Source organism: Triticum urartu, chromosome 5A (assembly GCF_056163025.1).
Source record: "Triticum urartu cultivar PI428250 chromosome 5A, HENAU_Tu73, whole genome shotgun sequence".
NCBI classification, from domain to species: domain Eukaryota; kingdom Viridiplantae; phylum Streptophyta; class Magnoliopsida; order Poales; family Poaceae; genus Triticum; species Triticum urartu.
Genome location: NC_141877.1, coordinates 456,038,087 through 456,048,508, shown reverse-complemented (window position 1 = coordinate 456,048,508; position 10,422 = coordinate 456,038,087).

Sequence of the window (10,422 nt, the reverse complement as noted above, 5' to 3'; positions counted from 1 at the left end):
AGACAGAGGCATCTCGGCCTTCTAGGGCTTGGAGACGCGTGATAAGTCTTCAGACTGCACACTGTCTTCAGGAGGTGCAGTTGCCAATGGCTTCGCCCTTGAGATTTTTGGTGAAGGGGCCGGCTTTGAAGCTTTTGGCTTCTTCAACTGCTTTGGCTTCGGCACTGCAGGCGCATCATCAGACTCAGTGTCAGCTGCAGGCTCATTCACTGCAGTCCTTTGAACCAAGATGTAGGTGATGAGGCCTTCAAGGTTGGCGAAAGGACCGATGACATTGGGTTCTGCATGTCGTGTGCCATCTGCCCTTGGAGATGAGGGACCAGGGTTGAAGTCTAACCCAAAAGTCTTCTTGTTCTGCTTCGCTGAGTTCTGAGCAAACTGGAAGTTGCGCTTGAATAGATTGTCGTCACGACACCATAGCAGTGACGACGAGTGTGCATCAGCAGGCTGTGGTCCACGGACCATGCATGGATAGAAGCCTTGAGCAATGGCTTCATCTCTGGACCTGGGTAGAAGATTCTTGAATAGGATGTCTCCCCACGGTCTCTTGATGGCGTTTTTCTCAACATACTCTTGGGTCACAAATCTGTATTTGAACCATTGTTCTGCCCAATATCTTCGAATCCATTGGATTCGGGTCTTGCGTTGACTGTAATCCTCTTCAGGATCTGTCTTGTACATTTCTGAGAGTTCATCTGGCAGATCTCTGGAGGTCTCACCATGACGCTTTCTGCCACCCTTCCTTGCTGCTTTCTCTAAAGCCATAAACTTTAACCTGAAAGGCTTCAAGACGTTCAAAGGCTTCAAAGGTTTTCGTTTGCTGGACCAACAGGAACTGGCTTCGGGAGAATTTATGTGATGCTGTAAGAATTCTGTAAATGAATGCAGACCATGAGAACCAAAGGATTCTCCCACCGACATGTACCTGTGACAGCATTAAGGTGCGAGGGAAGGGGAAGAGGTCATATGCATTCTCAGAAGATTTTGAAGATAAATCAGTTTAGAAGACATTGACCTCATCGTGCGAAGACATTCACTCACAGATAAGAAGTTGGTTCCAGATTTGTACGAATCCACAGATCAGTACAAGTGAGGAATCTAACTACTTTGTGAAGCACAAGTGAATATACTAGGCATGTTATGAGATGCAGTATGAGAGAGATCTAGCTTGTGTGAACAGAAACTGCTTGTGGTAGAAAGTGACAAATCCATAGGATCAATGGTGCTGTAAAAAGAGGAAGTTTTATTTACCACACTAAGAACTACTAGACGGAGTGTAAGATGAGGCCGAGCAGTTCGATCTTCCGTGCCCTAACTTGGCGACGGAGGACACCTACGGCGACGGCGGAGAGGACGATGTCCGCGGTCGGCGTGAAGACGGCGTCGGAGACGTTGCGGCAGCGAAGTGCTTCGTTGCCGGCGTCGTCGAGGGCTAGCGGTGGCGCTAGGGTTCGTGCAAGGGTGGAAGAAGAGATAATGACCGCTGTGAGTGTGTACTTATAGGTACAGGGGCGGCACTGTGCTATTACACAGGTGCCCCTGGCGATTCGCATCTGAGGAACATGTGGCCATTATGCGGAATTTTGGGGTTTGTTCCACATCCCATGCACGCCTGGATTGTCGGGTGGTCGTTCCTACTTCTCTGGATTTCATGTGGAGGAATGAGCATTGAAAACGGACTTAATGGTTGTCTTTGTATCTTCTGCTGACAAGGACGCAGAGAAGACATTCGACAGTTTCAATAGAATGCATATGACTTGGAGAGATAGAGTTTGAGATAGAAAGCATAGAGAGGTTAGGGTCCGATCACAATCACTTAGTTCAAAAGATTCAACACAAAGACATAGCTATAAGTGAATGCTGTAGAGGACAGAACAGTAGTATGTATATATCTATAATCAACATAGTGAAGATAATCATGAAAATATGTTGAGATCGAAGCCAAACCAAATGTGAAGACATTGCAAGGTAACGCCATGAGTGAAACACTTCAAAATAGAACGTTTGGTGGTGGCGTTACCCACCGTATAGGAAGTATTAGACCCAGACACGGCGCACAATTATCGTGGCACTCCGAAGTCAAATTCCACATTAATGTATTCACACTTAGAATGTATGTCTTCATTGATTGAAGATATACTTTACTTCGTGTGTTGCACATCTAAGTCATCAATATGCATAAGGGTTAGGATATGTGCCTGATCACAGGACATTTGAGGATTCCAGGATATTTAGCTCACACCGTAACTTGCAAAATCTCTTCTCATCCAAGGGCTTGGTGAAGATATATGCCAATTGCTCTTCAGTGTTGACGTGTATGATATCAATGTCTTCCTTCACAACATGATCTCTGAGAAAGTGATGACGAATTTCAATGTGCTTTGTCTTCGAGTGCTGAACTGGGTTGTTGGCAATCTTGATGGCGCTTTCGTTGTCGCAGTAAAGTGGCACTTGCTTCAGATGAATGCCATAGTCCTTGAGTGTTTGCTTCATCCACAGAAGCTAAGTGCAGCAAGATCCAGCAGCAATGTATTCAGATTCAGCAGTGGAGAGAGATACACAGTTCTGCTTCTTTGAAGACCAACATACAAGTGATCGTCCCAGAAAGTGACATGTGCCTGATGTAGACTTGTGATCAACTTTGTCACCAGCATAATCAGCATCCGAGAATCCAACCAGATCAAACTCTGAGCCCTTTGGATACCATAATCCTAGAGTTGGGGTGTGAGCCAAATATCGAAGAATTCGCTTCACAGCTAAGTGATGCGACTCCTTTGGTGCCGCTTGAAATCGAGCACACATGCAAACACTAAGCATAATATCTGGCCTAGATGCACATAGATAAAGTAAAGAACCAATCATGGAGCGATATACCTTTTGATCGAACTCTTTACCATTGTCGTCAGGACCCAGATGATGTTTGGCTGGCATTGGTGTTGTGAAGCCTTTGCAGTCTTGCATACCGAACTTCTTCAGGCAATCTTTGAGATACTTCTCTTGAGATATGAAGATGCCATTGCGTTGTTGTCGTATTTGAAGACCGAGGAAGAACTTCAGCTCTCCCATCATAGACATCTGATATTGCTCTTGCATCATATATCCAAACTCTTCACTGTACTTCTGATTGGTGCAGCCGAAGATGATGTCATCCACATATATTTGGCACACGAACAGTTCACCATCATATGTCTTCGTGAAGAGAGTCGGGTCGAGGGAACCAGGTATGAAGCCTTTGCTCTTCAGGAAGTATTTGAGTGTGTCATACCAGGCCCGAGGGGCTTGTTTGAGGCCATACAGTGCCTTGTTGAGCATGTATACCATGTCAGGATGTTTTGGATCTTCAAAGCCAGGCGGTTGTGCAACATACACTTCTTCTTCAATCTTGCCATTGAGAAAGGCACTCTTCACATCAATTTGATATAGAAGTATGTTATGATGATTTGCATAGGCCAGCAGTATGCGTATGGCTTCAAGTCTAGCCACAGGAGCAAATGTTTCATCGAAGTCAATGCCTTCCACTTGAGTATATCCTTGAGCAACAAGACGAGCTTTGTTTCTGACAACTTGACCATGCTCATCTTGCTTGTTGCGGTATATCCATTTGGTGCCTATTATATTGTGCTTCCATGGATCAGGACGCTTAACCAGTTCCCATACATTATTCAGCTCAAACTGTTGAAGCTCTTCTTGCATAGCTTGAATCCATTCAGGTTCCATGAAGGCTTCTTCAACTTTCTTGGGTTCTGTTATTGAGACGAATGCGAAGTGCCCATAGAAATTTGCTAGCTGCTGAGTTGCCCTTGAACGAGTGAGTGGACCAGGTGCATTGATGCTATCAATTATTCTTTCAATCTGCACTTCATTGGCAACGCGAGGATGTACAGGGCGAAGACTTTGCTCTTGCTGTTCATTGTCGTTGTTGGAAGATATGTCTTCAGGCTGAGCATTGTCTTCATGTTGATCAGGTGCTAAATGATAAGTTCTTCTTCAGGATGAGCTTCAGAAGGTATAATTTCTCCAGTTCCCATTAGCTTGATTGATTCACTGGATGGAACTTCATCTAGCACATTTGGCAGCTGCTCTCTTTGTGAACCGTTGGTCTCATCGAACCGCACATCCACTGTTTCAACCACTTTGTAATGAAAGAGATTGAAGACTCTGTAGGAGTGTGAATCCTTTCCATATCCAAGCATAAAACCCTCATGTGCTTTTGGTGCAAATTTTGAGGTGTGATGTGGGTCCTTGATCCAGCACCTTGCGCCAAATACTCTGAAGTAACTGACATTTGGCTTCTTGCCAGTAAGGAGCTCATAAGATGTCTTGTTCAGTAGCTTGTGAAGATAAACACGATTGATTGTATGGCATGCAGTATCAATGGCTTCGGGCCAGAATTTTCTTGGGGTCTTGTATTCATCTAGCATCGTTCTGGCCATCTCAATTAGTGTTCTGTTCTTGCGTTCGACGACGCCATTCTGCTGTGGCGTGTACGGGGCTGAGAATTCATGTGTGATGCCCAAGGTATCAAGATATGTATCAAGGCCAGTGTTCTTGAATTCAGTGCCATTGTCACTTCTGATGTGCTTTATCTTGGCGCCAAAATTGTTCATAGCTCGATTGGCGAAGCGTCTGAAGACATCCTGCACTTCAGTCTTGTAAAGGATTATGTGCACCCAAGTATATCTAGAATAATCATCAACAATAACGAAGCCATAGAGGCAAGCAGTAGTAGTTAGAGTTGAGTAATGAGTGGGACCGAAAAGATCCATGTGAAGCAGTTTGAAGGGTCGAGTAGTGGTCATGATTGTCTTCGAGGGATGTTTGGCCCTCGTCATCTTCCCTGCTTCACAGGCACCGCATAAGTGGTCTTTCTTGAACTTGACGCCCTCGATGCCTATGACATGCTTCTTCTTCGCAAGGGTGTGGAGGTTCCTCATGCCAGCATGTCCAAGCCTCCGATGCTAGAGCCAGCATTCTGAAGCCTCTGCTAGAAGACATACTGCAAGCTGTGGCCCTGCTGAGAAATCTACCACGTATAAATCATCTTTTCGATACCCTTCAAACACTAGAGACTTGTTAGATTCCATTAGTACAAGGCAACGATATTTTCCAAACATTACGATCATGTTCAAATCGCAAAGCATTGAGAAAGACATTAAGTTGAAGCCAAGGGATTCAACAAGCATGACTTTATCCATGTGTTGATCCCTTGAGATTGCAACTCTACCTAGACCCAATACCTTACTTTTACCAGTGTCAGCAAATGTGATGTGGCTCTTGTCGGATGGACGTAAGGTTGAGTCCATAAGAAGACTTCTTTTGCCAGTCATGTGATTTGTACACCCACTGTCAATAATCCCTTCTGAAGACGCTGGTGTCGTACCCTACAGTGCAGTTAGGGGGATAGGCTTCACCAAGAGCATTGTGAAGCAAAAACATTTGACGAACCAGTGGGTTATGAAAGCTTAGATCCAGGTTAGGACTAATAGGGAAAGTAGCAAGCGATTCAGGTACGAAGTACATAGTAAGACCATTTGGGCATTTGATCTTGCGCCCTACAAGATGTTTAAGGTCCCCAGCAATAGTGTCAGACGATTTTGGTTTTCTGCTGGAGACCTTTCCCTGCAAAAGAGAGTTAAGCTTTCTTAGCCACCCACATCAAGGGCGGCTTAGAAGCAATAAGTCTAAGTGCAGCATCTGAGAATTTTGGCTTTGAAGCCTTAGCAAACAGTCTTGCAGGAAGACAATAGTACTCATAAGAATAAGCAGAATAGTTCTTGGTCTTATGAACATGGCGGTTTGATGAACCGCTCTCATATTCATATGCCTGAGTATGGTTTCCCTACAAAACATTTGCGTTAGTGCGACTCAGGTGAGTCCTCTGTCTGTATGAAGCCTTTGGACCGTATGAAACCTTTGGTCTGAGGTTTGTCTTCTTCACGTGAGGTGTCATGATGACATTCACAGGAAGACTCTCCAGACACCTTTTCGGAACCCAGATCTTCTTCATAGGCGGTCCATTCCTGCAGTTAGTACCAATGTACCTGGCAAACACTTCACCATTCTGATTCTTAAACAGTATATAGTTTGCATCAAAGGATTCATCAATGATAATGGGGTTAGCACAAGTGAAGCCAGATAGATTGGATGGATCTGCTGAAGGTTCCTTTGCAGCAACCCACATGGTTTTGGGGTACTGCTCAGGTTTCCAGTAAGAGCCATCAGCATTCATTTTCCTTACGAACCCTACACCCTCTTTCCTAGGGTTTCGGTTCAGAATCTGCTTTTTCAGGACATCACATAGCGTCTGATGCCCTTTAAGACTTTTGTACATCCCTGTTTCAAGCAATGTCTTCAACCTAGCATTCTCATCAGCAATAGCGGTGGTATCCTCAGCAGAGGGGTTAGTTACCACATCAACAGTTGAAGATATTGCAACAGCAGTAGCAGTAGAACATTCAGCAACAGAAGTAGCATTATCACGCTCAATGCATTTAAGACATGGTGGTTCAAATCCTTCCTGAGCGGGACTGATCTGTTTGGTGCAAAGTGACTCGTTTTCCGTTTGAAGATCTTCATGAACCGCTCTCAATTTCTCAAGATCTTGCTTTCTTTGAAGATAATCATAGGAAAGCTTTTCATGAGTTGTTGAGAGAGTTTCATGACGACTTTCAAGTTCCTGATACTTAACGTGAAGATTTTTTATGTCTTCAATTAAGGATTCAGATCGAGTCATTTCAGCACCTAACAGATCATCGCTTCTGTCTAACAGTTTTTGAATATGTTCCATAGCTTTCTGTTGTTCAGTTGCAATTTTAGCAAGTGTTTTGTAGCTAGGTTTTGAACCACAATCAGAGTCATCGTCACTAGATGTTTGATAGTGAGTAGTGCGTGTGTTTACCTTGGCACCGCATGCCATGAAGCAGTAGGTAGAAGCAGAGTAGTCCTTGTCATTTGCATCGGTGTCGGTGATGAAGTCATTGTCTTCAGTGTTGAAGATGGACTTGGCAAGGTATTCTGTAGCCAGACTCGCGACGCCTGAGTCGGATTCCTCCTCGGACTCCACCTCCGCCTCCTCAGAAGCAGACTCCTCCTCTGAATCCATTTCCTTGCCAACAAACGCACGTGCCTTGCCAGATGAGTTCTTCTTGTGTGATGAAGACGTTGAGGAAGACTTGGAAGAAGACTTTGAGTATTTCTTCTTCTTCTTCTTGTCGTCAGAGTCATATTCCTTGCTCTTCTTCTTCTTTTTGTTCTCATTGTCCCACTGTGGACACTCAGAGATGAAGTGGCCAAGTTTCTTGCACTTGTGACATGTTTTCTTCTTGTAGTCATGAGCAGGAGCTTCATCATTCCTTGAACTTGATCGGGAAGACTTTCTGAAGCCTTTCTTCTTGGTGAATTTTTGGAACTTCTTGACAAGAATAGCAAGGTCCCTTCCAATGTCTTCAGGATCATCAGAACTGCTGTCAGATTCTTCTTCAGATGAGGAGACAACTTTTGCCTTCAAGGCACGAGTTCGCCCATAGTTTGGACCGTAGATATCTCTTTTCTCCGAAAGCTGAAACTCATGTGTGTTGAGCCTCTCAAGTATGTCAGACGGATCGAGTGTCTTGAAATCAGGACGTTCTTGAATCATCAGGGCCAGGATGTCAAACGAACTATCAAGTGATCTCAGCAGCGTCTTGACGACTTCGTGTTTGGTAATCTCAGTGGCGCCGAGGGCTTGAAGCACATTTGTGATGTCAGTGAGTCGGTCAAATGTGTGCTGGACATTCTCATTGTCATTTCGCTTGAAGCGGTTGAAGAGGTTGCGAAGGACACTAATTCTCTGATCTCTCTGGGTTGAGATGCCTTCATTGACCTTGGAGAGCCAGTGTCAGACCAGCTTAGATGTCTTCAAAGCACTCACACGGCCATACTGTCCTTTGGTCAGATGACCACAGATGATATTCTTGGCAGTAGAGTCCAGTTGAACGAATTTCTTGACATCAGCAGCAGTGACACCTTCTCCAGCCTTGGGAACGCCGTTCTCGACGACATACCATAGGTCGACGTCAATGGCTTCAAGATGCATGCGCATCTTATTCTTCTAGTAGGGATATTCAGTTCCATCGAAGACGGGGCATGCAGCGGAGACTTTAATTATCCCTGCAGTCGACATAGCTAAAACTCCAGGTGGTTAAACCGAATCACACAGAACAAGGGAGCACCTTGCTCTGATACCAATTGAAAGTGCGTTATATCGACTAGAGGTGGGTGAATAGGCGATTTTTATGAAAGTCTTCAGAACATAGAAGTTTTGAAGACAAACGATAAAATTAAACCTATTACCATGCAGCGGAAGGTAGACTACACTAGGCAAACCATAGTCAAGTATTCAATGAAGTGAAAGCACAAAGACTAATAGCAGCTAGGTAGTAAGGATCAGGTAGGAAGATATTGTGAAGCCAAATAGAACACGCAGTCACTCAGTGAAGACAAATGATAGTGCAAACATACAATGACTTCACAAGGAATAACAGTAAGTAAAGGGAAGTGAAGATGAAACCAGTGACTCGTTGAAGACAATGATTTGTTGGACCAATTCCAGTTGCTGTGACAACTGTACGTCTGGTTGGAGCGGCTAGGTATTTAAACCTTAGGACACACAGTCCCGGACACCCAGTCCTGAACACGCAGCTCAGGACACCCAGTCCTCACCGTATTCTCCTTGAGCTAAGGTCACATAGACCTCGCCCAACCACTCTGGTAAGTCTTCAAGGTAGACTCCCAAACCTTCACAGACTTCCTTCACCGGCAATCCACAATGTCTCTTGGATGCTCAGAACGCGACGCCTAACCGGCTGGAGGATGCACAGTCCTCAAGTGTAATAAGTCTTCAGATCACACAGACAAGAAGACTTAAGTGATGCCCAATTCTCTCTGGCTCTGGTGGTTAGGGCTTTATCCTCGCAAGGAATTCTTTCTCAAAGGCTTCGAGGTGGGTTGCTCTCAAACGACAAAATTCGTACTTTCAATCTGAGCAGCCAACCGTTTATGGTTGTAGGGGGTGGGCTATTTATAGCCACTTGGCAACCCGACCTGATTTGTCCGAAATGACCCTGGGTCACTAAGGAACCGACACGTGTTCCAACGGTTAGATTTCAAACTCACACGACAACTTTACTTGGGCTACAAGCAAAGCTGACTTGTCCGACTCTGGACAAGATTCACTCTCATAGTCTTCACTTGAAGACATAGGTTTTTGGTTTAGGCATCACTTCAGTCATTCTGACTGGTTCTCTTGGACCCCACTTAACAGTACGGTGGTTCCTATGACTCAACACAAAAGAAAAAGAACTACGAAAGATCTAAGTCTTCGAGCTCCATAGGCTTCATATAGTGTCTTCTTTTGTGTTGAGTCAAAAGACACTATATGACAAGAGAAGACACTATATGAAGCCTATGGAGCTCGAAGACTTAGATCTTTCGTAGTTCTCTTTCTTCTGTGTTGAGTCATAGGAACCACCATACTATTAAGTGGGGTCCAAGAGAACCAGTCAGAATGACTGAAGTGATGCCTAAACCAAAAACCTATGTCTTCGAGTGAAGACTTTGAGAGCGAATCTTGTCCAGAGTCGGGCAAGTCAGCTTTGCTTGAAGCCCAAGTAAAGTTGCCGTGTGAGTTTGAAATCTGACCGTTGGAACACGTGTCAGTTCCTTAGTGACCCAGGGTCATTTCGGACAAATCAGGTCGGGTTGCCAAGTGGCTATAAATAGCCCACCCCCTACAACCATAAACGGTTGGCTGCTCAGATTCAGAGTACGGCTTTTGTCGTTTGAGAGCAACCCACCTCAAAGCCTTTGAGAGAGAATTCCTTGCGAGGATAAAGCCCTAACCACCCAGAGCCAAAGAGAATTAGGCATCACTTAAGTCTTCTTGTCTGTGTGATCTGAAGACTTATTACACTTGAGGACTGTGCATCCTCCAGCCGGTTAGGCATCACGTTCTGAGCATCCAAGAGACATTGTGGATTGCCGGTGAACGAAGTCTGTGAAGGTTTGGGTGTCTACCTTGAAGACTTACCAGAGTGATTGGGCGAGGTCTGTGTGACCTTAGCTCAAGGGGAATACGATGAGGACTGGGTGTCCTGAGCTGTGTGTTCAGGACTGGGTGTCCGGGACTGTGTGTCCTAAGGTTTAAATACCTAGCTGCCCTAACCAGACGTACAGTTGTCACAGCAACTGGAACTGGTCCAACAAATCATTGTCTTCAGCGAGTCACTGGTTTCATCTTCCCTTCCCTTTACTTACTGTTACTCCTTGTGAAGTCATTGTATGTTCGCACTATCTTTTGTCTTCACTGAGTGACTGCGTGTTCTGTTTGGCTTCACAATATCTTCCTACCTGATCCTTACTACATTGCTGCTATTAGTCATTGTG